Source organism: Diceros bicornis, chromosome 33 (genome assembly GCF_020826845.1).
Source record: "Diceros bicornis minor isolate mBicDic1 chromosome 33, mDicBic1.mat.cur, whole genome shotgun sequence".
In the NCBI taxonomy this organism is placed as follows: Eukaryota; Metazoa; Chordata; class Mammalia; order Perissodactyla; family Rhinocerotidae; genus Diceros; species Diceros bicornis.
The window spans coordinates 21,580,402-21,608,120 of record NC_080772.1 but is presented as its reverse complement, the minus strand read 5'-3'; the positions used below and the strand labels follow the sequence as shown (position 1 = coordinate 21,608,120).

General features: G+C 39.9%; 1 protein-coding gene across 8 annotated transcripts in view; it reads right to left on the bottom strand.

Moving 5' to 3' along the window:
• SULF1 (sulfatase 1) overlaps nt 1–22,989 on the bottom strand; it is a 181,286-nt gene extending 158,297 nt beyond the window's left edge. For 6 of the 8 annotated variants that reach the window (XM_058528834.1, XM_058528836.1, XM_058528831.1 and 3 more), the window contains exon 1: nt 22,736–22,988. The gene's annotated coding sequence lies outside the window, so the exon portion shown is untranslated. Of the gene's footprint in view, nt 1–11,690; nt 11,796–22,735 lie in introns of all 8 variants that reach the window. The other 2 variants (XM_058528833.1, XM_058528839.1) reach the window with 2 other exon arrangements.
• Nucleotides 22,990–27,719: the final 4,730 nt, after the last annotated feature.

The following is a 27,719-nucleotide window of genomic DNA, read 5'->3' as shown; positions in this document are numbered from 1 at the left end:
TGTGTCTACACAGTACATGCTCTCCATTGCATACAGAAGGTTCAGTGAATTAGAATAATTTTCCCACCTCCATTAATTTGGAAGAATAAAAACCAATTCAGGTTCTAAAGAGCAATTTTAGCCTCAAGTTCTTTTGGTTTTAGCTTCAGAAATGACACAGGTCTCATTACAATTTAGGAGTTCAAGTATAGGATCTTCCCTCATTTTGTTCTGCTCAAGTCAGAGCCATAACCTTTACAAATAATTGGAATTTTTACCAATTATTCTACCATTGGTGAAGTTACCATTGGGGAGTCCCTACTATGTTTCAGGCTCTGGCCAGATGCTTTACATGCATTCTTAACCTAGCAATTGTCCTAAAGTAGAGCTGTTTTTATCTTCACTTTACGATGGGAAAACTGGTCATACAGCTTAGGAAGTGACAGAACTAGGATTTGAACCCAAGTCTGTCTGACTCCATAGTCTATGGTTTTTCCATTCTGCTGAAAGCTGGAAGGAACCTTAGATAGTATCTCATCTGCTGGTTTCCAAACTGGGTTCCAAGAAGCCCTAGGCTTTCATGGAAGTGCTTCAGGAATCTTGGGGGAGGCAGGGATGGGGAGGGAGCAAATGTGAGGGGGAGGCCAGGTCAATTGGGCTTAGGTTTCATTCCTTGGATTCAAACCAAGAAGCTTCATTTCTATCTGTTTTATAGGGTGACTTTAGATTTGGTTTGAAACAAAGATTTTACTAAAAAAACGTTTTAAAAACTCTTGATCTAGTTTAAGTTCTTCATTAAAAAGGTACAGAACTTGGGGTCCAGAGAGATGAAGTGCCTTGCCTAAGACTTTACAACAGGCCCAGCAGTAACTTCAGATGTCCAAGCTCTGCCTGAAACTACTGGCCTCCCCGTGTCCTTTATCTCTTCACTTCTGAAATCACAGGGAAAATGAGAGAGAGTCTGGGCTGATTGTGTCTCCTGACAGTATTCTTAAAAAATGAAGGCAGGGATACCTTCACTTCGGCAAGCTAGACCATTTTTTGGCCCTTTGGCTGTATGTCTAAAGCTGGTCAACATTCACCTCGTGACAAATTAAAATCAAATGAAGAATTAAATATGTAATTTGTCTGGATGATTTAGGGCTCTCTTCATCTTGTCATTCAATTCAAAATGAGTAGCAAAGGATACTTCTGCATGAATCATCTAGCTAATTATATACCCTCGGCTTGAGAGTACTCTTGCTAGAAAACTGTTTATGCCCCCACGTTTATCAATCCAGTCAAAAAACCTACTCTTTTCAGGAGACACAATAGGTGTGGCAGAGACATTACTCTTAGAGGGGTCAGGTATAGCCAAGGGAAAGTGAGCGTGATATAATCTGACATAGTTTGTATGGATGACTGGCTTGTAAGGCCTAAGATTTCACATGCTGCCTTGACATCTTTGAGCCTCACAGGGTGCCAAAGGCCTGTGAGTTCCTCTGCTTTCCTCTGATATGCCCCCACCCTCTGAGTGGGAAAGGCTCTCCACCTGACTAGTTCTCCAACAGCTGGACCAGCTGCACTCCATTGGGTCCTCAACCTGATAAGTTTCACTTGCCTGCCAGCCCACACAATCTTTCAGACAAGCCAATCACATCCTCCCCTGGGAACCAGGGTTCACCTCACCTTCTTGTTACTACAAAGCCTGCCCCTCACAGCCTCTTCTTGTTCACTCTGTTCCTGAATGCAACCTCCGTGTGGTCCTACATGGCATGTAGTGCCCTCCTGCCCCGGGCTGTTAGTATGTGTGACCAATAAACTGCTGTTTATCCCATGTGTCCAGTGTCAGATGTCCTGTGTTTGATCATCCCAGAACCCTGGGGCAGGACTCCATCCCTCACCAACAGGGTGAAGAGGAGGTGGATAACACAATGACCAGACATTAATACTAATACTAAACGGAATTTTCAGAGAACTAGTGCCAAATATCACATCCTTTGCAGTTTTGCTAAGTGTCAGGCTATTTGCAAATAGAAATGAATTTTAACTGAAATTATGTCAGCTGGAGCTGACCTTTATTAATTTCAAGGCCCCTGAGCTTTCCCATGTGCTCTTTTTAATTTTTATTATTCTCACCTGGAGCTTTTTGGGAGCAACAGTGTTGTTCTCTTTCCTGGGATGGCTTAACTCTAGTCCTGCCTAAAGACAAAGGAATAAAACGATGACGCTTCCATTCCTGTCATTTAAATCTTTACTAACTGCATTCTTTCAGTAAAATGTAGCAGAACGAATTTTTCTCATCTCCACAGACAAGAGATTGTAATAAACAGATCTTTTTTGCCGTCTGAAACATTCTAATATTAATATATTTCAAAATTCTCAGCCCTGGAAACAAAGCTTTGGATGTAATTTCTTTTCCTATTCATGAGATTTACAATAGGAAGGTCATGTTTGTACTAGATTTTGGTTTGAAATTAATCTTCTTTTCCCCTCAGCCTTTCTATAGAATCCAGGCACTTCATTATTCAGTCATTTCAAAATATTAAATGCTTGTCATTCTTGAAGAACAATCTAATCTTCCCTTTGTGGGTGGGGAAACCAAGCTATGGAACTTGCAAATCATTGCCAGGGCTAGTAGATCACTCTAAAGGTTGTGGCTGCCCGTTGAGTTGCTTTCCTCCACATTCTTGGACTACAAAGTAAAATTGTAAATTGTTTCATAAGCAGCACGTATGGCATCCTCCCACCATTAGAAAGTATTAATTAAAAGCTCATTTGCATTCTGCCTTATGAGAGAAGCTTTATGGAGTACATAAATATATTCAAACTCCACAACCAACCTCAACACTGAGGCTGTGCTATGGTTACCGCCCCTCTCTTCTGACCTGTGCCTCATTCCCATCAAAATATATTCGTAGTTGTGTTGAACAAGGGTTCATTTAAACCACATCTGTTGCTCATCAAACCTCTATTTTAGGAGTGGGGAATTCTTTTTCAGAGATAGATTCTGTCTGGAAGGTCTATGGCAGCAAATAGTTCTCATTAAATTGCACAACATTTTACCAACATATATACAGTACTCGCTTTTATGTGATTATAACATCCAGGCAAACCCTGCACCCTCATTTCAAAGGATTCCTCACTTGACTAATTCTAAAGAGTAAATTGATTTTCTCATCATTTGTTGTGTTTGACAATAGAAAGGCTGACGTAGCAACATTGCTAAAATGACAGCTCGTTTCTATTCAAGGGGAAGGAATTTGTGTTAATATTCTTAATGACTGGCATCTTTATGAGAAACATGAAATCATTTATCCTTAGCAATAACCTGCCTAGGATTAAAAAATCCTTGGTACTTAGAACGGAAGTCATCTGTCAGGAAAAATTATTTAGACTGACGCAAATTAACTGAATAAATTGGCTTGCTAATTATGATGTGTATATTCAAGTTTGTTAACATCAGTTTGAACTGAAGAAGAATTTGGAGAGGATCTTTCAAGAAGTAATCTGACATTCTGTTGGAGGAAAAGATAACACATTTATTTGATAAATTCCTTTCACATTTCCTAAAGAATTTCTGGAAATGATTTAAGGAGCAAGGACATGTAAATCAAGAGAAAACACATTAAGTAAGCGTGTGTATGCCTTGCTTATTTACAGCAGTAATAATACCTTACGGAAAACCTGAGCAGCATGTTCATTGTGATGCTCTAGATTCTAAAGAAAGAAACACTAGAGTAGTTCCAACCCTCAGAGCTGGCTTGGCTGGAGCCCACAGGACATCTCTAGAAGAGATGAGGCGCTTAAGCCAGGCTTCAACAAGCCATGTACAGAGCAGTCCGTGTATTCTGTAGGAGTTGTTCCACTCTTAATAGGCATGGTGTTGCACACCAGTTAACAAGTTTTTATTGGAATCTCAGTCTTCTTTTTCTCACCAGTTTCACAGCAAACCTTCATTTAGCTCTTTACCAAAAAGCCTAGTAAATTGTGGGAAGAAGCCACTTCACCCACGCTAGGAATTTAATTAGTCTGGAGAAAAAAAGGTGTCAATTGCAGGAAAATGTAAACTCTCTCCGTGTAATTAATGACTAGGTTTTACTGTTTAGCATTTATATGGAACTTTCTTTTGAGAGACAGCATTGATTTTGGAAGACAAATTGATTTGGGTCGAAATCCTAGCTCTACAGGTGTGTAATTTTTTTCGTCTAATTCCCTTACTTGTAACTAGAAAGATGAGTATGGGAATAACAGAGTCTGACAGTGATCAGCAGCCCAGTATGTAGTAGGTACTTGGTATCATTCAGTTTCTCCTTCCTTTTCTGAGTCTTTTAAGGCGCTCCTGGCCTAAGCTCTAAGTCATTATTTCCTTGAGTGTGTAAAAAACATAGCCCTTTTTCCAGTGAGCATTAGCTGAGGGGTGACCCTGACAACAGTTGTCTAGGTTTCTGTGTTTAAATATAAATCTTAAGTGATATCAAAGGAAAACAATAGAGATGTCTTTAAAAAGATGGTGATAGGGGCCTGCCCTATGGTGTACTGGTTAAGTTCGGCACACTCTGCTTCAGCAGCCCTGGTTTGAGGGTTCGGATCCTGGGTGCGGATCTACACCACTCGTCAGCCATGCTTTAGGGGCCACCCGCATACAAAATAGAGGAAGACTGGCACAAATGTTAGCTCAGGGCTAATCTTCCTCATGTTTTGCTTGAGGAAGATTAGCAACAGAGGTTAGCTCAGGGCAAATCTTCCTCAGCAAAAAAAAAAAAAAAAAAGATGGTGATTGATAATCATTAATATCAATCTGAAATTATAATAACATAACATAATCTGAATGTTATGGTTGTGACTTCAGCCCCAAGGACAAACAGTTATTCAGAGGATCAGGTAAACTGAGGGTGTTGAGGTTGGGGTTAGCAATCTTAAGAAAGCTTTCACTAGAAAACAGTGGATTAAAGAGATATAGAAAAAATAAGGCAACATCCAAGAAATTTAGTATGTGCTGAATCCAGTTTGTCCCCTCCAGTCTTTTTGTGAGAAGTGGAGGAATAAATTGCAAACGCAAAACATATAGTCAGAGAGCAGGAGCTGGGGCAAAGCATGGGAGCGCAGACTGGGCAGAGAAGATGAAGGAGAGGCAGGAGGTGTGGGGAACAGGGCTCTGGACACAGCTGACTGCAGAAGTTGCACACTTTGAAAGATACTGGTAGAGGATGTGCTGAGAACCAAAGAGGAAAAAACCTCGTTCTGCAGAATCTGCAAGTACCCATGTCTGGGACTGGCAGGTGCATTAGTAAGAAGAACCAGAGGTTAAGAGCCCAAGCCTGAGGCAAGGGTGATGGACAGCACAGGGAGTGATAACGGGCAGTGCCTGAAAGGAATTGCTGTAATGCTTTAAGCTGGTGCCAAGCTGAGTAACCCGAGACCCAATGTGTGATTGACTTCCATGAATGCAGTTTTCACCCTGAAATCCCCTTACATTGCAGTCAAGTTAAGCTGTGCACTTAAGGTGTCTGTGTGCTGTGCTGGAATGCTTGGGCTAGGACAAAGGCTGTGTTACTAAAGAAGGAAGGAGGTATGCGAATGCGGTCCTCTTGGCTCACCTAACCATTCTTGTTGGAGGAAAAATGTGTATACAAATAAATATTATCGGAAACTTTGGAGTGGGAAAAATCCAGAAAAAGGACAGCTGGAAGTCCAAAGGGCTTCCCTTAATGACTGTCTTAACTGGTTATAGCAAAGAGAAAAATCACGAAATCCAACCAGCAGTGAGATTGAGTGTCACTTTTTGTCATATAGACAAGAGATTATAATCTAAAAGAGGTTATCCAGGCAGTCAAAAGCCACATCTGTCAGATTATTGACAGAGCAGTTCAACTTTCCAAAGACTGGCTTAAAATTTGTTAAAAAAACATGACATTTGTTTTCTTCTTTTATTATTATTTTTTTCTGGCTTCGAAACCATGTGCTTTGCTGTAAAGCTGACATTTGGCAAATTCCACCAACTTGCTTTTTAGCTCTTGATTTTAAGTATTTAGATCATGACGTCTTAAAAGCTTTTTAATAGAGGACTCCAAACATCATTCATTCATTTAACAAACATTCATTGAATGCTTACTGTGTGCCAGGGGCTGCTGTTGATGCAAATAAGATGTGGTGCCTGCTCTTTCATACATATGCTTTTCCATACAAACTATGTTCCTGGAAAGAATTTTCTCAATTGCAGAATGTAAAAATTACTGAATATTTGGAAAAGAAATTGGTTAAAATATCAACTCAGCTTAAGGAAAAAAGGGAAAATGTGGGATAAAGACTATGTAATGAACGGTAGGAGTCTGGAGTGGTCCATGCCCCTAGAGGTCCATCACCTCAGAGAAGTTGGTCAACCTCTCAGACCCCGTCTCCTTGTTTGTGTGATGGAGACCATGAGAAATCCATGTCACAGAGATGTTGCAAAAATTAAATTGGGTAATTATATAAAGCACTGACTTGCACGTGGCAGGTAGGTACTCAATAAATCTTAGCTGTTGTTATATGTAATATTAGTAAGTAAAATATAAGCATCTTTTTCAGTCATTTTGTTTTGTTCTTTAAGAGAATGTTATTTTTTTCTATTGCTAAATACAACATGAGCCCTAGAAGTTTTAGATCTGGTCATTAGGAGTATGAAAAGGCATGGGGATGTCAAGAAGATATACTGGAAAGAGTACTGGTTCTGGAATTTTAGGACTTGAGTATCTGTGTGCAGAATGTGACTCTGCCATTTAGTAGCTATGAACAATAATGATACAAGTAACCTTCACAGCCTGTTTCTTAATCTGAAAAGTGGATCCAATAATGCCTGTGCTATCTACTTCATTCAAAGCATTATGAGAATCAAATAAAATAGGGTTGTAAAAATGATTTACAATGAATAATATGATATATAAATAAGAGTTGTAGTTAAATAATTATGAGTTTTCCCTGAGCTATGGTACAGATTATTGATGACTGATTGGCAAAAGTTGTGATTGTGGTTTATAAATACTTTAAGTGGAAATTAAAGGATTCAGTTTATACAGAAATTTCAGTTTATACAATTTATACAGAAATAGATTACAGGTTTGGAGGAAGTGGGGAGAAATAGAAGACCTGGATTCTTCAGTTTGTCTCTAATCAGCCCTATTATGCAAATTATTTTACTTCTCTGTGTCTCTGTATCTTTTTAAAAAAATTTGTATTTGAAAATAATTATAAAAAAACTGAAGTTTGGAGAGTTGAGCTAACTTACAGAAAAGTTGACAGAATAATAGAAAAAACACTTGCATACGAATTTACTCAGATTCCTCTATTGTTATCAGTGTGTGTGTATATATATATATATATTTTTTTTTTTCCTTGAACTCTATGAGAGTAAGTTGCGTACGTCATGGTCTTACACCCCTACATATTTTTCAGTGTGTATTACCTAAGAACGGCGCTCTGTTTCTTATTCTTTAAAAGGGGCACAGGGGGCCGGGCCAGTGGCATAGTGGTTATTAAGTTTGTGAGCTCTGCTTCAGCAGCCAGGGTTCGCGTGTTTGAATCCTGGGTGTGGACTGACGTACAGCTCATCAAGCCATGCTGTGGCTACATCCCATATACAAAAAAAAATAGAGGAGGATGGACATGGATATTAGCTCAGGACCTATCTTTCTCAAACAAAAAAAAGAGGGGTGCGCCACAGGTACTTGGTTGTGTGACATGCTCCACAGGGTTGTCAAAATCAAATGAATGTTCGAAAGCACTTTGGAAAGCGTAAGTTGTTATATAAAATTGAGGGATGTGTATTTCATAAGGGAAAAATCAAATTACATAAAACCTCAGAGGACTTACAAATCGTAGTAGAGCACAAATTAAGAAAGTCCATTGTCTACGTGCGTGACAAGCTGAAGATTAGAGGGAAGGGTCTCTGTGACGAGCGAGAGAGACGAGGAAGGTGCTCTCACACCGGGTGTCATACCCGTTGAGTTATATTCCTCCTGCAAGGGCTTGCATCTTTTTGTGTGTGCTGTTTTTCACTTTAACAGTTTGCCATTTTATGTGGTATTTTTGGTGGAAATTACGAACGTATTTGAGGAAAGGTCATGGAAACTCAAAGGCACTTGCTGCTCAATGGCAGAACAACAGAGCTGTAAAGAGTTTAGTAAGAGCTCAGCTTTACTTCTTCTGGTCCTCCCTTTGAGTGGTGAAAATGACCTGCTTTATTTTCATTATAGACAACAACTGAGATGCAAATAGGATACGAAATAGGGAAGCATGTTTTACATAAGTGTTCAGTGCATAGGCTTAGTTGGAAATAGTATGAACAAAGTATTCTTATGGACCAAAGAAATAATTTTTCATAGAATCCTTTTTCAGCATTCACTGTAACAAGGCTTAGCTATATGACTAACAGGTAATTCTTCCACCACGTTATCTTCATACTCTCAACAGAATTCTCCCCTTCATCAGAAGTTGTAATACTGGTAAGCCTGATTTCTTTTTTTTTTTTTTTCCTGTGAGGAAGATTAGCCCTGAGCTAACACCTGTTGCCAATCCTCCTCTTTTTTTTTTTTTGCTGAGGAAGATTGGCCCTGGGCTAACATCTGCGCCCATCTTCCTCTGCTTTATGTGGGACACCTGCCACAGGCATGGCTTGATGAGCAGTGTGTAGGTCTGCGCCCAGGATCCAAACCTGTGAACCCCGGGCCGCCAGAAGTGGAGTGCGCGAACTTAACCACTATGCCACGGGGCTGGCCCCGGAGCCTGATTTCTTTATAATTCTAACCAGATTTGCAATCACATTCTCCAGTTGATTGAAATATGATCAATAACTTAAAAATATGAATGAAAATACTGTTTTTCCTGCAACATATTTCTGTCATTGCTCTGAAAATCATAATGGATTCCTTTGGATACTTACAACAACAACGAAAAAGGAAATCTAGAACATGTTTTAAAAACAAAACTGTTTTTCAAAAAGTCAAAACCACAGTTAAGTATTCTAAGTTAATCTTTTATTTTGAATTATTAAATTGTTATTCTTTATAGTACAAAATGAAAAATGTAAGTGAATGATTATGAAATACATTTATAATTCAATAATGATTGATTTTATTTCTTTTACAAGTAAATCAGTTTTAAACATAAATTATATAGATATATAATGGTATGTCCACTCATGTAATTTATTAAGCTACAAAGAATATTGCTCTTATACTTCTCTTGGGAAAATTCCAATACCTGAGGAAGTATTTCAAATGTTTATTTCTCAGTGAGGTGACGTTACTGAGGAACAGCTCAACTGTTCAAATGCAACAGGTTTCCCTAATATTGAGAAATCGTGGTGTATTTTGAATTACTTGAAGCATGGAGCAGTGAAGTTGGAGTTGGAAGACATGGCTTCTAACGCTGATTACTCCACTAACTAGCTCTTTAGACCCGGGCTTGTCCTCTGGTGTGCAGAAATGGTATTAACTGCTTTGCTTACCCAAATATTACAGTTCCAATGATTTAGCTCAAGTGAAGATGTTTTGAAGCAGTAATGATCAATATTGTCGTCATCGTTTGGGTACCGTTCTTTTGGATAGGTTAAAAAATGCCCCTTCAAAGAAGTTTCTCTATAATAAAGCTACATACTTTCAGATCATCTGTAGCAACAGTGCTTGAATATTTCCATTAGAATGGATTTTCTGCAAGGAAGACACCTGAACAATAAATTGGCTTTTTCTGGTATTTGTTCCAGTCTCAAGAATTCTCTCCAGTACCTGATTATTCATCATAGCACTCAGCAAGGGCATCCATGGTCACAAAGAGAGCTGGGCTCATACCTCCATGTTAGATCCTAACGTGCAATGGACACGTGAACTCCCTTTAGTCCTGGTAGAATTTCATTGACTTACACTTTTTGACAAAGCCTCCCTTGTAGAACTCTTTGGTAAAGGTGAGTTTTGTGATTTTAGGCAGGTCTCTGAACACCCCCAGGCCTCAGTTTCCTCGGATGTAAAATGAGGGATTTTACTCAGATGATCTCTAAGGTATACCTCTAAGATTCTGTGATTCTATGGTATCTTACATGCCTTTCCTGGAAAACCTATCCCAATTCTAAATTATTTAAGAAAACAACAAGAAATAAGATCCAGTAGCTTTGACAGAATGTGTGATAATTTTCTCTTTCTTCTAAGTAATTTAAAGTGTCTCATCTCACTGGCTAATTGTCCTACAAATGAGAATGTGACTCTTAGCCAAAGAATTTTTACAATCAAATCCCACTACAAAAAAAAAAAACAAACCAACCCAATATGATTTACTATGGAGGTTACAGGGCATTTTAATTTGTGTTATGCAGCACATAGTGAATATATTCATTCAGGTGGGACAGGTCTATATATCTGGCACCATCTCTGAAATTCTGGTCTAGCCATAATTTTACAGGTCCTTAAAAACGGAATTGTCACAACCTCCTCAGTTCAGCTCTCAAGAGAAATTAATTGATAACATAGAATCCTGAGTGTCTGGCGTGTGAGTGACACCCAGCTATACAATTTCACATCTAATCAAGGAAGATGGGAATTCTAGTTGGCCTATTGTCTATTTGAATCTGTTTCTGGATGGAATCCAGCTGGCTCAAACACAGCCCTGGAGAGTGATGTGGGCATAAGATGGAAAAAAAAATGTAAGCCAGAGAACTAGTGCATGAGATAGTGCCTTCCCCATTGTCAAAAGAATTGTCTGGTGTAGCTGTGGATTTGCTGCTGATTAGTTTCCTAAGATTTCTCAATGACTAAAATGCAATTTTCTACCCCAGATGTTCTTAAAAATCTATGAAGAATAGAATAGCAATAAATGCAAAACTGTACCTAATTAAGAGCTAAAATTAAATGACAAGATTTTAAGTGTTAAGAGAGCACCTATCAGAAGGAAATTATTGATGGTCGGAATAGTTAGGAAAAGAAAGTTCCACAGAGGTAATGGGGGTGATTTTCTGTTCAAAGATGGGCGAGATTTGGGCACCATGATGGCAGGGCAGCAGCCCCAGCCCAGAAAACAGTATGAGCAAATGCTTAGCAGTAGAAGTAAGTGATTTAAATTCAGGAGATGCTTGACTGGCTTAGTAAAGAGCAGAAAGTATATAGGGGAAGTGGGATGGTTATAGTGGAAGAGACTATGCAGGTCCTCAAATGCTGGTGTTTTATTTAGACTGCATGCTGTAGAAATTGGGAGATGGCTGTTTTAGAGTAATGGAATGACATGATGAAAACGGTGCTAAGGGAAGATTAGTTTAACAGTGGTGTGTCAGATGAGTGGGAAGAAGAAAGAAATCAAGTATAGAACCCACTTTAGAAGCATGAGGTGATGGAGAACTGGATGAAAGTCCTTCCCCTTTCTCCGTACCCTGCTTTTTAGTTTCAAGGAGAATGTTTTATTTCTTTAGGCTTGTCTTAAGGGAAAAGCAGAGTTTGCCAGTAGAGGAGAAGAATGTAATCTAGATGAAGGAACGGCAGAATAAATGCAAAGAGGTGGTGGGTGGCATGCTCCTGAAAGGTTAAGCAATTTGCTCAATATGACACTATTAATGGTAGCCAAGTTCTAGAATCCAGGTTTCCAATGTTTTTTCCATTGTACCACTCTGCCTCTTTTTCCTAATTATAACACTACTGCCATTATTCAGCAAATTTTATTTCATTGTCACTACATCTTACTTTATTACTTGCTCAGCAAGAAATATGATTTACCTGAAGCCAATGAAGTGGTCCAGTGGGGTATTCTAAGCTTCCAAAGGGTTTATGACAGTGGCAGAAACGATTGTGGGAACACCTCCAAGTCCACTTCTGAGATTACTGTAGTGGTAGATCAGAATGGTAGATCAACAGATAATGATTTTTGGAGCAAAACGGCTAATGAGAATAACAATTGTTATACGTGAAGCATATACCTCATTTTCTCTCTATTTTCTGTCCATATTTTTGTGTCAAATAAATGTAACTCTCTGAATGAACATGTTTTGACTACACTGATTTCTTTTTTCTCCCCTTCCTCTCCACTTATTCATTTTTCTTTTCTTACAAGGACCATGCTTCTCCAATTCAAGAAGTCATTGTATTTCGGAGATGGGTCTAGAAGCTGAACATTTAGGAATAGAATCCTGAACTGAAATCTGATTTAGACAGTCTGAAATTAAGAACTTTAAGAATATCAGCTTACGTTCTGTACCCTCATCTCCATGCAAACACATTAGCCCATTGACCTAAGTGGGTACCAGAGGAAGAAATCTGATCTAGTATTAAGCTTGACAGCTAAGCCCAACTTTTATGCCTATTGCCAATGACATTTATTGACCCAACTATGGCACTTGTGAATTATACTTTTTCTTCTTCGTTCATTGAACTGGATGTCTCAAGAATTACCAGTTCAGTCATTAGCCATTAATAGCTCCCAAATATAAACTGGCTCATGCCAATTAGACCCTCATGCATGGCAACCTGAATGAGAAATAGATTACAGGTGCTGATACTTAGGCTGGCATCTCTCCCATAGGAACTAGGGAACGTAGTTCAGAAAACTCAGTTGAGTAAAATAAAACAGGCCAAAGTCTTCGTTAAAAACTTGAATGAAACCCAAGTCTCTTTTGAGGAACCAACATGCTGTCAAGTCTCCACAGGTCAGTGCTATTCCACAAATTTCTAGTAATAGGACTACATTTTAATTCCACATCTTGCTGACCCAAGCAGTGTATTCTTCCAATCATGCTGCCCCCAACATCTAGTGCAAGAGTTTGAAATGGCAAAGGTGATCTTTTACTTCTAAATTATACCTAATCCTGAAAACTATTCATTGATTTAGTATAAGGATGTGACCAGAGATTGGCTCTCCTATTGTGAAGAGGATTTTAAAATGAAATGTGGCTAAAACAAATAAAAGGGCAAAGAAAGAGGGAAGAGAAAGAAAACCAGGTGGATGGAAAAATCCTTCCCAAACCTTAAAATTAAGAATGATTTGTCTTTGTAGTGAGTGAAGATGGGAGTGTCTATCATTTGTAAAATAAGCCATTCATACATTTTGCAAAAGGTTGTCAACCCATTTCTTCCAAGAGAAATCTGAAAGTTTATGAGCAGAAGCAACTTAAATATTTCATCTCTTCTTGCCTCTAGACTCTCTTTAAATTAGATGTCCTTCTCCACCAACATTTTCTTAGTTGAAAGAAGAGAATTCTAGGTATTTTGCAGATGCAGTTTGTTGTTCTGACTTGAAAATTCATTACATCCCCCAAATTTAAAAACACTAGAATTGTTATTTGGCCAACCATTTTCTTAATCTGAGAAAAGATCCTTTTTATCCAGGGAGGAACATGTCATAAATCACAGTTGTGTATTCTGTCTTATGTCCATCGATGATCAGAAAATTAGATTCTATCTGTTTAAATTATATTATTAAACATTTATATACACATATATCTACCATGTTTGCATTATAAAGTTATCCCAAGCATAGCTATTAATTTACAGATAACTGATAAACGTTTGTTCCATAATGACCATTTTCACTTTGAAAGTTATGGTGTTGCAAAATGAAATTCCACTTCCAGCACCCCCATTTTCCTTAGGTGGTGTCACCATTCCCCTGTTTCCTGGGCTTGATACCTCAGTGTGATCTTTGTCTCTTGTCTTTCTTTTGTCCTCTATTTAACCAATCGTCAAGTTGTTGATACAGTTATTTATTTCTTCATAATGTTTCTTACACCCATCCTTTTGTCATTCTCAATGCCATCAATGGGACTAGGCAACTTTTTTTTCCACTTTTTTGGGCTTTTGGTACCCTCCCAATTGTCTTGCTCTGCTTCCTTCCTTCCCTCTCCACCCCCCACCTCTCTCTCTCTCTGTCTCTCATTTCTATCTCTCTCTCCCCCCCCCCATTCCTGAAAAACCTACTGCTTAAACTTCCTAAGACACCTATTTAACTCTAAAATCCAACCTCTCTACCTGATGTGTCAGGACGCTGTAGAATCTGGCCTAATTTAGCTATGACATGACGTGCTTACAACAGAAAAGGGCAGAGAGTAGAGGCATCAGAGAACCACTCTTTCTCCCCCCTCCTTCCTCTTCTTTTTCTCTCTCTTCCTTTCCTCTGTCACTCCTCTTTTCTTCCTCTGGCCCTTCCTTTCCTCTTTCTCCTCTTTGCCTAGTGCCTCCCTTCATTGAATTCCCAAACTGCATCTATACAAATCCGCTGATTCAAAAACACTGTGTCTTTCTTTGAAAAGGAAATACTCAGTTTAACTCTAAGCCTCTGCTCAAGCAGTTCTTTTTGCCATCTTGGGGGGAAAACAAGCTGTTTGAGCACTTATTGTGTTCTACGCTCTGTGTTAAGCATCTTACTTTTATCTCATTTAATCTCTGTAACAATCCTTTGTGATAACCATATTTCCATTTTATAGAGAAGGAAACTGAGTGAAAGAGATGGTAAATAAATTGTCCCCACACAGTTTGTAAACAATGGCGATGAATCACTGCTCTGATCCACCTGCCTACGGACATTGGACAAAGTCTTGCCCAGCTCAGGTTCCAGCTCCTTCAACAGGGGGCTCTCTTGACATCCTTTTTATTTAATTAGTACTAATAACTGATGGCCAGACCACCAACTGGTGGTCTAGTGGTTAAGATTCAGCACTCTCCCAACCATGGCTGGGGTTTGTTTCCTGGTCTGGGAACCACACCACTGGCCTGTCAGTTGTCATACTGTGGAGGCTGCGTGTTGCTGTGATGCTGAAAGCTATGCCACTAGTATTTCAAATACCAGCATGGTCACCCATGATGGACGGGTTTCAGTGGAACTCCTGGATTAAGACAAGACTAGGAAGCAAGACCCGGCCACCCATCCACTTCAGAAAAAAAAATTGGCCCTGAAAACCCTATGAATAGCAGCAGAGCATTGTTTGCACTGGAAGGTGAGAGGATGCTGTAAAAACATTGGACAGGGGTCCGCTCTGCTGTCCCCGGGGTCACTAGGAGTTGGAACGGACTAGAGGGCACTAACAACAAAATAACTGTTATAACCACAAAATTCTTTGTATTACTACTAAAAAAATTTTTTGTACGCGTGTCTTCCCCTCACAGCTAAACTAGATATTCCTTCAGGGTGAGGATGGTGTCCTACGTTATTTTGTATTCCTCTTTTCGCTAGGATAGAAATACACACACAGGAAGTTCTTGAATACATATGGAATAAATGAATTAACACATTGACGGAGCTTTCTTAAGCCTGTTCCTTTTGGCTCTGATTCTATTTAGAAGGCACATTATGGCTGTTTCTTAGGGCATCAACTCAACTGCTAAAAAGTAATTTAAGCTACTTGATATTGAGTATATCCCCCAAATCTCTTTTACTAAGTACAGATGTCATATATGAAGAAGAATGTGATAACACATGCAAAGCCTCTAGGCGTCAAAGAATATTACATACTCTATGCTTTTATTCATCTGCTATATTCAGAACACTTTCCTTTCTCTTCGCAGCATGAAGCTCACAAGAGGAAAAAAGGAGCGCATGATTTGTAGGGCCTCTTTTTCTGGGATGCACTTCTTGTACATGCAAGTTAAAAGCTGAAGTTTCAAGAATTTCTGGATGCAATGCCAAGCACATCTGTTTACTAGGACATTCTTTTCAGGCGAAGATTGATTATTGGCAGGTGAAGGTTAAGGGGGAGGCTTTACACTGGCAGGAAGTCTATTGAGAGGACGTGTTATATTATAGAAAGGTGATTTTGGTGCTAAGCCATATTACTGAAATGAATGTGAAGATAATATCCACAGGTGCACACTTCTAAATTAACTTATCAATAAGTGCATGGTAGGCATGCAATTAATCTTTTCTTCCCATGGCTCTCGCATAGCTAATATCTTATAAGAGTTTAACCTTTGTTTTATTTTAAATTAATATAGCAGGTGTTGCCTGAGTTATAACATCATACCACAAAATTGGACAATAACAAAAACTCTCTGTAATTCAGATTTCTCTTTTGTTTATTAGGAATGTTCTATTATTGCTCAGAAAAATGAGATGACTCTTAGGTTGGTATATTTGGGGCCTCTTTCATTGAGGGAATGGGTCCAGGGGGATTTTCCTGAGTTCTTGAGGCAAACTTGTTTCAGACCGTTGATGTATTCTATGAAGTGGAAAAGTTGTATACATCAGTAGCCCTATTTGCAGACGGGAAAAACTGTAATGCAAACTAATAAAAAGCTAGTTCAGGGTTTCAGTTAATTGTAGCAACAGAACTAGTATCTAGCAACGGCAATTTGTAGCTGAACTGAAGATTTGGACAATGCCAACAAAAGAATCAGGATTAAGGGCCGGCCTGGTGGCGCAGTGGTTGGGTTCGCACTCGCCGCTTTGGCGGCCCAGGGTTCAAACGTTCGGATCCCAGGCACAGACCTATGCACCGCTTATCCAGCCATCCTGTGGCAGGCGTCCCACATATAAAGTAGAAGATGGGCACAGATGTTAGCCCAGCACTGATCTGCCTCAGCAAAAAGAGGAGGATTGGCAACAGATGTTAGCTCAGGGCTAATCTTTCTCACAAAAAAAAAAAAAAAAAAGAATCAGGATTAAAACTGAGAAAAGCACAACAAAAGCAAAATATACTAAGGTAGATGAGAATCTACGTCAGGGTCAATTGCTTAGGAATAGATAATTCAATTATTATAGTTTTATAACGTGCTCGGATACGTGATAAAACGAGTCCCTGTCTTCCTATGGTCCTCTTGTCCCACAACGGTGTCTGAGCCTGCTCCTAAGTTTGTTATTCAGATGAACTTTAGAATTTTTATTTTACATTCAACCAGAGTCATTCCCAAACTCTGCTCCCACCACCAGCCAACCAACCTCGGGTGAGCATATGATTAGTATGACATGAAATGTGGAGATTAATTTTGAGAGGCTCTACCTTTCACAATGAAGATTTTTTTACCCATCAACACGGTGTGTCTGTTCATTTATTCAGCAGAGCGGTTTAATATGAACCTCACGCACTGCAGTTAAACACTGGCATGTCCGAGTCCCTTAGATTCACATTTTAGAAGACATAGAAATAGTTTCCTACAGATTTATAGCTGTGTAGTAAAAAAAAAAAAAAAAATCAGAGTATAAGAAAAAGTTTTACCTTTAAAGGTAAAATAGAGAGCTACATTTAAAAAAAATTAGCAGAGGTTTAACATATTATTGTGCAGTCACACATGAGCACATATTTTGAGGGCAAAGAGAGCTAGTTTAGCTGATCCAGCTGAAGAGGAGGTCAAGCAACACCACTGTCAGTGCTTTTTGGAAGTCCTGTAGACATGTTTATGGGGAGGCGGGGTCTCCAGGAATACTGCCTTGCCCTTCGCCCCAGAGGAATTCTGGCTTCTTTCCTCTCCCTGGCCTGGGGCAGGTGCAGACCAGATGATCAGGATAGGAAAGAATATCCTTTGATCTATCGCAAGATCCTGAAAACTCAAATCGAATGACTAGTGTCCCAGGACATGTTTGCTAGGTGGTACTCAGTGCTTTATTAGAGAATTGTCAGTCCGCTGCCCTCTGGGGAAAGGGTGTAGATAGAGGGCTCAGTGTCTGATGGTGGGTGCAGAGTTTGGGAACAGATCAGAGCTCGGGCTGATAGCTTCCAGCTTTCTGTTCAATTTGGTTTGAAGGTGAAGGACGGCAGAGGTCCAGGCCCCTTGTTTTGTCTAAGTGGTATCTGGCTTTACCAATTACTTCTGGAAGCTTGACCTGACTCTACAATGTTTTGCCAAGTTATTATTTCTTTCTAAATAGTGGGCCAGGAGGAAGGGAGAGGAGCACATGACCCTTTGGTGAATCAGCTCCCTGCTGGGGTCCACTGCTCAGCCCTTTGTCCCTTCCCCGTCCATCCCCGCCCCGCACTGCGGCCCAGTGCCTGCTCTTTATTACCCTTTAATCAGGACCCAGGACTCTGCTCCTCCCTGCAAAGTATATTCAACTGTCACCATTGTCCCTACAGATCCATTAACTCAGTTGCTCCAAATCCCTAAATGCCAAAAGTAGCCCCCTCCATCTCTCTCTCTCTCTTTCTCGTTTTCACTCTCTTGATCTCTCTCTTTTCCCCATCTCCCTGCCTTTGGTGGCAGAAAAAAAGGCTAAAGACACACAGTAAATAGAATTAATGATTGAACACATTCATGTATCCTAGATCTCTATCTGTATGCGCATCTACCAGCCTTCTTTCTCTGCCTTCTATTGCACATGCGCTAAGCTAGGTGCTTTATATGTTTTCTTCACAACATCCACAAGGTAAGTATTTCTATCGCCATTTCACAGGGGAGGGAGCTGAATGGTTAAGTCACCTGTCCAAGGCCACACAGCCAGTGAGAAGTGGTCCCTGGATTAGAACACAAGTCTGTATCAATCCAAAGACTGTAATCTCCTGCTTCCAATATCATATTTGAAATTTCATACCATAGAGGGGAAGCTAATAGCTGCAATTTCTACCATAATTATAGAAAGCTGAGATAGATGGGGATTTTCCATATAACACTCAAACTTAATTTGGAAAATAACTTCACATTCTGCTTAAGTGGCACTTTTCCTAAACTACCCCAAAATACAACCAATCAAGTTTCATCATTTTTTTCCTTTCCTCTTATGGGTGGAGAGCACTATTAGAGCTGACAAATGGCTCCAAAGTGGGGTAACTAAAGAGAAAAGGACCTTGGATGTTTAAATGTCCCTGTGAGCTAGTCAACACACATTTGTTAGTGTCTTCTGTGGAGCACGAAAGTGGACCAGGCCAGTCCCTGTCTTAGGAGACTTCATCCTAAGCAGGATGAAGGAGTCAAGGGATAAAAAGGCAAAATAGAAAGGAGGCAATTGTGCTAAGTGCAATCCGTAGATAACTAAGGTTTAGCTTCAAGGGAAGGAAAACATTGCTGGGAGATGTGGTAGTCAGGGGAGGCTTCTTGGAGGAGGTGGAACTTAAGTTGAAACTTTGAAAGATGACTACATAGAGGTGATGATGATGTTCCACACACTGTCTTATAAACATAGGACCAGAAGGAACTGTGCCCATGATAACAAACTCTCATTTTGCAGACAACGAGGTAGAAAATTACAGTGGTTAGGGTAAGAAAAGACACCAGGAAGGGTAGACTTGAACAGGTCACTTGAGCTGCAGGGGAGGGTAGACTTCTGCTCCTGCAGGGATTGGTTAGGAAACACGGTCAGAAAGGTGGGGCCAAAGAAGAAGGGCCAGCACATCCATCAGACTGAGAAATTCACATTTCATCCTGTGGATAATGAGAGTCCGTGGGGCAATTCTCAGTTAAGAAAGGTTTTGATAGAAGCAGGGTTTTGGGAATCTCAGTCTATAATGGTGGACAGAAGAGGGAAACGGAGGCAAGTGGACCCGTTGGGAGGTGATTGTAATGACCCGCATGTGATCCAATCATTGCCCTGGAGCGGTAGCTGTGGGCCAGATGTGGGAGATGTTTTAAAGGAAGGACTCAAAATTTGATGACAGATTAACTATGGGGAGTGAGGGGAATATCAGAGAGAAAAAAATATCTAACAGGCTAATTCCCCTCCTTCCCAGAATATTGGAGATAGAATTGAAAATATTTTAAATAGGAAACATATTTCAGAACAAACTTTTTCCAAAGAGTATCTTCTTTCAAATACCGTTTTTCCCCATGGGTCTAACCTAAAGTAAAGGTAAATTTACCAGTGACCATAGACTTAATTTCATACACAAGCCTCTTTTCCCTCAAAGTCAATAATGATGATAAAAATAATAATCTAGCTCCTTAAAAATTTTAATCCCCTTAAATTTACTCCATGCTCTGCACACAAAAATATTGCACAGGGATAAAAGAACCAGATGTCCTGACCTAACCCATTGGTTGGCCTCATCCACTTGGCAGTGATTGGGGAAAGCCCAATATTCAGTATCAAAAATCCTGCTTTATGCATTTTTAAAGAATAAACCATTTTAAATCTAAAACACAATAGAACCAAGCCCTTACCCATTCCCATATGGATATATAATAAAGAAAGGAAATGCCAAGTGTCACACTTACCACTAGTCTCTACCATTACAATGGAAATGACCACAACAATCTGCCTGAAGTCACATAAATTTCCTTAGAAGGAAACAAAGTAGAACTTTTTTAGTTCTTTGATGCAGGTCCCTACTTAACTCTACCGCGAGTTCAGTGATACCTGGATTAATGTATTTTGGTTTTCCACTCCACCATAAAAATGGATTTTGTAATTTAATGAATCAAGCTTTCAGATTGCTTTTCAACTCTAAGATCCGTCACCTTACTGCATGGCTAGATAGCAGGATGCGTCCACACTGCCAATTGAGATCTGCACCCCGGTTATTTTTCACCTCCCTGGGAGGGCTATGCCTTGTGCTCACTTTCACAGCTGTTAGATTGCTGATGGGAACTTCATGTGTGTTACCAGCACAAGTGCTGTCAGGAAGAAACCAAATGTCAAACTCAGGTATGTGGAAGTCACCATAAATATGTCTCTGAATGTTTACCACCTGGACCGGTAGATTGAGATTTTGACAAGAAGCTGGGAGTGCCCTGTGGGCACCGTTTTTTCAGCAAACCCTTTTAGTTTTGCTAAGTGACTTCATATTACTTTAGTCTTGCTAGGGGGAATAACACACAACTTTGCCTACTCAAAGCGTGAATTTATTATTTCTCCATATTTCCTTTCTTGCTTCCATCCTGCCCAGTCTTGTGTTCAGTTGACTTTTGCAGGGGAATTCTCTCCTATTGTCAAAATCCTGGGCAGGCAGCGTGGTGGTCCGTCTGTGACATTAGCGACATATGCTCATGGGGCTCCCGTGGCTAAACCGCAACTCAGGCCGCATCTCACGGAGGAAAAGCCCATCTGTGAGGAGGAACTTGACTTTCTCCTGAAATGTTGCTGCGATAGTGAAAAATGGCCTTGGTAGCCAGCCCCGTCCCTGCTACAGGCTGCGCACGTAGTCCTAATCCTGACACAACACGAGATATTAGTTTGCCTTTCTGTCTTTATTTTTTCAAACCCCAGTACCATTGTAAAGCCAAAATGGAATGACTGGAATTCCGAAAGACTTCAGCTTATGAACTTAGTTCTCTTTTGGTTATGTAATATTGGGAATCGGATAATACTCAGTCGTAATAACTGCCTGGTTATTCAGGAGGATATTTTCTCAATGAAGTTGATTTTTAAGACTATAACCAGAAAACATTCTGAATAACAACTAAACACTATACTAAAATATTGTTTTGATCATAACTTTTTAATCATATCATGAAACAAGGATTAAAAAATAGTAAGTGACTGCAAAAATTATATAATGCAACTTGAAACATCATTTTACAGGCATCTTTATGCAGTTGAATATAAAAATCACAAAGCACTGGCCATAAATCCTGTTATTCAACCTACTCAACAGCTCCTATTTCAGAATAGCTTATATACAGTATTATTCAGAGAATCTCTCACCTGCGAAGAAAGGCTGAGGACAGTATTGGGTTTCTCTACCAAATGTGAAAGTCCAGTAGGAGCAAGAATTCTTGAGCCCCACGGGTCTATGAACATTGATGCAGGAGGCAAGTCTGTTTGGGAGCAAAGGAAGTAACCCATTGACTTACCTAGCTTGATCAAAAATTTGAAAAATGAAACCTTTAGTTTTTGATTCCTGTAAAAATAGGGCATCGAAAGGCTTTCTTTTTGGTACCACAAATTAAACATAGTATATAAAGCCCATTGTTATAGTCAGTTCAATTTAATTTGGGTGGTTTTGGCAGAGTGGTTACATTAACGACTACTCACACATATGACGACAACTCATTTTATGTTCCTTGGGTACCGGATGACCATTAATTTCCAATGACTAATTTATAATTAAAACCTTTTTTTAATGTTTGTTTATAACCAAGCCTGAAAATCTATTTACATTTAATTAACACTTCAGATAGCCTGTTTAAAACCTATAAATGTAGTGACTTTAATGATCCATTACAGAGATGCTACTTTAGTTTTCAATGACTTGTAAAACTTTCACAAACAGATCTGCAAATGAATTACCTCCATCTGCTCCCCTGCAGCTGCAAGAGGGCTATGTTAAAGAGCATTTTCTTCCTCTTTTTCTGCTTTTCTTCTAGCTCTAAGCATTTTTGTTTTAAAGCCCATCTCTCAGCTGCTCAGATGGCAACCTCTTCTCTGAAGGAGTTTTCAAACTTTAGAATCAACCTCCAAAATATCTTAAAAACACTTTGGTCCGTCATAAATCAGGCATAATCTACATTGCAAAAATCGGTTAAGAAAGCGTTTCCATCTCCGCCAGCAACTCAATAATAGACGCTTCAAAGAATCTTTATGAATTGAGTAGTAAAATGCAACAGTTTGAAAGTGAATTTTAATTTTGAGAGCTAAAATAAATGCTTTCTTGGGCGTATCCATCGTTTATGAACAATCTATAGCTCTCATTTTGAGTATGTAACGAAGATGTGAAAGGGGACAAACACCACTCCAAAAGACATTTTCTTAGCTACACCTTGGAGAGCAGGACATGAGGAGCGTTAGCTCTATACAGACAGCACTAAGCACCAAGCGTGCTCACTGTTATCTGTCAGCCGTACAATAGCAGCATTGATAGGATAGCAACAACTGGCTTTGACAAGTGTGCTGTGCTAGCATTCCATTCAAAACTAGGTTAAAAGAGAGAGAAGGAGAGAGAGAGAGAAGCATTCAATGTCTTTCACTTTACCTGAAAAAACCGCTTTTCTTGCGGCTGCAGAAAATGAATTCCTCCTCTTCTTCCAAAAGCAAAGTGGTTCTCTTGCCTGCAAGTCGCACTTGGAGAAGACCACACAGCTCCAGCGAGGCAGCCTTCCTGCTCCTAATCCCCACTCGAATGTGATGACACACACTAACCCCAACCATCTGGAGAAACACGTCCTCAAGCACTCAGCACAGTGGTGTGTCAAGACAGGCTGCCCAATCCAATTGCTGGGGTGGGTGTCTCTCCCCGACCGGAGGCAGAGGGCAGGGCTGAAACTGGAGGTCTGAGAACGCCCATCAAGTAACCTGAGATTTTCAGAGAGAAAGGACTGTTATAAAAAGAGGAGAAGTGGGAGGTGCTACAGAGAAGGTGGAGGGAATGAATTATTCCGGTGGCCACTTGTGCGTTACTTTTCACAACTCCTGCGCTCCCTGGGGACGACGGGGGACCCTCCGTAGGATGCACGAGAAGGCTAAAAATCCTTTCCTGCCAGCCTAGTGAGGGCAATCTTCTCAGCGAATCACTCCCCCGCCCCCCAAGGAGATAAAAGATTCATCCTGACATACTGATAAAGTGTTAATGTAGGAGTAGTTTGCACTGAAATGTGACATCTACGTTTTGAAATCTAAACTCCTACCTTCCTTTGATTAGATGGTGGCTGCCTCCAACATTCCTGGGGGCAAGGGGGTGGGGGCGCAGCTCAGAGCAGGAACTCCTCTATTCCCACATTCAGCTCTTCCCTCTTTGCCACCGGCTGAACTTCAGGAGTCAATGAAAATCATGTCAGTTTCTACTCATGTAAAATAGCACGTGCTCACATAGATAAACGTGGCTTTTTTAATCACTTGCTGCCTTCACAGTCATCTCTTTGTCAAAGCAATTGGTAGCAGAGGGCTGCACTCTGTCATTGATTATTTTTATTGGCTTCCAGTTAATTGCTCTTATAATGTCCATATAGCTCAAACAGCTCATTAACAATTTTGCTTTGAAATGTTTTCAATTTTTGGTCATTTCACTACCTCCTTCTTATGTGCATTTCTTTTTCTTTTTTGGGGGAGGGGTGTTTCTCTGAACTGTTTTATAGAACTAATTACTTTGACAGCAGTCTGAACCAGAAAATGGCTATACTTGTTACCATACTTGAGAAGATATCTGGAAATAAATTAATTGCTACAAATCTCACCACTTAAAAAATTCCATCAGACTTCTAAGGAATTTTAATAATCTGAGAGAGAAAAGAGGAATTTGAAATATTATCAACTCCCTGACAGTGTCTGTGGGAAGCCAATATTTTAAATATTGCACCTTTTGAATTTCTTTACGCTAGGAGGGGGATAAGTGGAATAAAATCCAGAAACTTTAAACTTGCCTAAAGTATTAAAATCTAGATTATAGATATCTAGTACTCAGAGGGCCAGTATCACAAAGAGAATTATTTCAATATCTAGCAAAATTGACATAACTAGTTTGGTTTTTTTCTCGGGAATTTTTGTGTGATATTATATTAAGGTACTTAAAAATTACTTCTGGTGCAATTTTCTGAAGCACAAGATTAGAGAACTATAATTTTCAGACAATGAAGTTTTCCTGTAGTTGGGCTATAGGGAAGAAGGAGAAAAAAAAAAGAATTAGATGTTGGAGTCCTGATTCATTTGCTCAGTTTCTTCCCAGAAGTGATTATGAGGTGTCTGTTTCACAATATATAGTATATTCACTTAACCGCTACTCCTAATCAGCTAAATCCAGATACATAATCAACACAGAAACATTCAACAATGGCAAGTGGCACCACGGGGCTAAAACTTCCCTTGGGCACCATAAAAATTTTAATAGTGCCAATTATTGCAAGCAATTTTTTTCATTTAAAAAAAAATTTGTTTTTGGTTAATCCATCCAGACTCATGTCTGGAAATCTGAATCACCTCAACTGCGTAGAGTTTGAAGACCCTGGAGACATTATTAAGGTAGTTTGCATTCTCTTAACCTGTAAATTGAGTTACAAAAGTAAAACCTAAGAAACTGTAAAGGTGTTGAATCCTGTTTTATCAACCCTGTGCTGGCAACACACCTTCCATAAGACATTTCCCACGTGGTCCTGGCTCTGACCAACATTATTGCTGAAAGTGCTTTTTAACACAAACACTTTTCTTCTATTCTTAATTGTAAATCTTTTCATCAAATCTCAGTCTCTACTTCTCTTTCATTGATAACTTCAGCTATTTATACTACTTAAAACTTGCTTTAAAATGAAAAACACTGGTTGAGTAATAGATCCTGCCCATTTGCTATGGTCTTAATTCTTGCTCTGTACAGTGTCTGTAAACATTACCTTTCAAAAGTGTTGTGAAACGAATCCATCACGGCACACTTTTTGGTTGATGTTCTGAAATGCTTTTCTTAGGGGAAATCAACTCAAACACAAACCTGAAGCTAGTGCTGCCTGATCAGGTCCCAGCTCCCCTCCTGCCTGTAGCCAGCTCCACTGCTCAGCAGAGTGTCAGTCTAGAAGTTACGAATTTTCCATTACCTCCCTTCCTTTCTCCTTGCCATCTGCGAACAGTTTATTTTTTAAGGAAGAAAAAAAAAGTGAAATTGATTCTGTCTTGAAAGATCTGAACCTAAAATTCGGCGCATTCTAGGAGATGATACACAGCATTTGCATGTAATGTTGATCAGGGTGAGGTTGTGTACAGATGGAATAGTTCCATCATAGGAATTAAGTAAGGACACTCCTAAAATGAAAGATTAATGGTAGGTAACGGTGATATTGAAAAATAGCCCCTCCTATTCTGTTCCCACAGTTAAAATGTCCCTTTACTTATTAGCTCCAATTAGTTTCCATGGTAACCGACCAGCCCTTGTAAACCCGCACTCTGAGCCTCACTCATCTTTGTCTAGACTGAGCTCACCACCCTTCTTCCTCCACAGATGGCAGTTTAGCTGGGTCTATATCTATATCCATATCTTTCACGCACACGTATAACCAGCACGTAAGTGCCCGTATCCACTTTATCACTAGTACAATGGTAGCCAAGGGAAAATGCAAGTGGCATTTAATCTCTGAGCTGCAACGCGGGCATCTGCTGCCACACTAATTCTTCCCCCTCTTGGTTATTGTTTCTTCCAGTCTTGTTCTATTATCAGCTGTTTGCTGCTCGTAATTTCTTTTCAGGGAAACCAATATAGTATAATAAAAACCTCATTAAACAGAAACACCTATCAGCCTCGGAGAAAGCCCTAAACGACTCCTTTTTGTTTAAAGAATCATTAAAGTGGAAAAGAAAAACCACTTGTTTGTCATGCTTGAAAAAAAGAAAACATAGCCAGCATAAAGGTTTACCAAGCCGGGGGGCTAATATGAAGATTTAATGCACTGAAGACACCGTGGTTCTTTCCCCCTTGTGTAGCCAGCTGGCCAGGGATCCCAACTTGAGCGCAGTAAACAAATGATCAGTGAGGCTGAGAGAGCGGGCCACTCCAGACACTTGGTGGAGAGGGAGGTACCTGGGATCTGCAGCGTCCTGGCTGTCGCAGGCTGTGTGGTGCCATGGGGCTGCGGGCAGGTGACGCTGCAGGAGTCCCCAGCAGTTAATGTGACTACAGAAGAATCTGATGTAAAGTCGGTGAGCAAATGCTTGAAATTGTGAGAAATCAGCAAGCTGTGGGCTCTCATAATCCGTGCTGTCTTTACTTCTTTGGACACCACTCAATTTTAAATCAGTGTTATTTTGAGGTAAACCATCCCTAACTTACAAGAATTGAGAAGATGCCAACAGCTTGGAAGCAAACCTTTTGTACTAGCCATGTTTAATCTTGGTAAGAATGAGTGAAAATGGTCACATTAGATTGCTCCTTTTCGTATTACCTCTGCTACCACCGTTTTCCGACACCTGTTTTGACACACAAATAATGATTGGGAATAAGATTCCCCAAATTCTGGTGAAATGTTTTATTCTTAAAATAGTTTCTGAGATTGGCTTCTGAGGTTATCTGTAATCTAAGTTTTAGAAAAGAAAAAGTTCTGATCACCAATGTTTTATTTGATAGGATATGGAAATCTGTGACGCTCCTTATTCAGATGAATTCTTTTCTTTGATGGGAACATTCTATTAGGTTTTTTCCTTTTTTGTTTCTTTGGTATGAGGAAGATCAACCCTGAGCTAACATCTGATGCCAATCCTCCTCTTTTTTTTTGCCAAGGAAGATTGGCCCTGGGCTAACATCTGTGCCCATCTTCCTCTACTTTATATGGGACGCTGCCACAGCATGGCTTGACAAGCCGTGAGTCGGTGCGCGCTCAGGATCCGAACCTGTGAACCCCGGGCCGCCGAAGCAGAGCGTGCACTTAACCGCCTGCCACCAGGCTGGCCCCACGTTTTTTCCTTTAAAACAAATGACAAATGTCATCTGAAGTCCCACGACACTAGCAATATGTGTAACAATTAGCCCTTTGCTATTCATATCATATGAAGTGTCTGTAGATGTACAATAAATCTTGTAATTTGGAACATCATACACTTCCAAATTACTCAGGGTTACCCGGCTTGACATTCACTTCTTCTCCTTCAACTAAACTTCACTGCCTTTATTCACATTGAACCAAATTATTCTCGGAAAGAGAGGGGAAAGTATTATTTGTTAAATGAAGTCACATGCTAGGCAACCAGCATCAGACTTGCTCATATCTTCAAGGACTGCATAGCTATATGCGCGTTGACGCTGGAGCCAGTGGTGGCTTTCGTACCAGATGAGTGGTTCATCACTGAAGCGAAGTTCCCTCCAAGAAGCACAAACCCAGATACGTTGAGAAGGGGTGTGTAGCTGCATGGTAACTAATTTTTGGAGGGTGACTGGAGTGCTGAACCACTTAAAACAGTGAGCCGCAAATGTAGGAATTTAATGAAGGACACTGGACTCAATAGAATATGGCAAATAGGGTAGCGAAAATTTTAAAAATATGTCTTAAGTC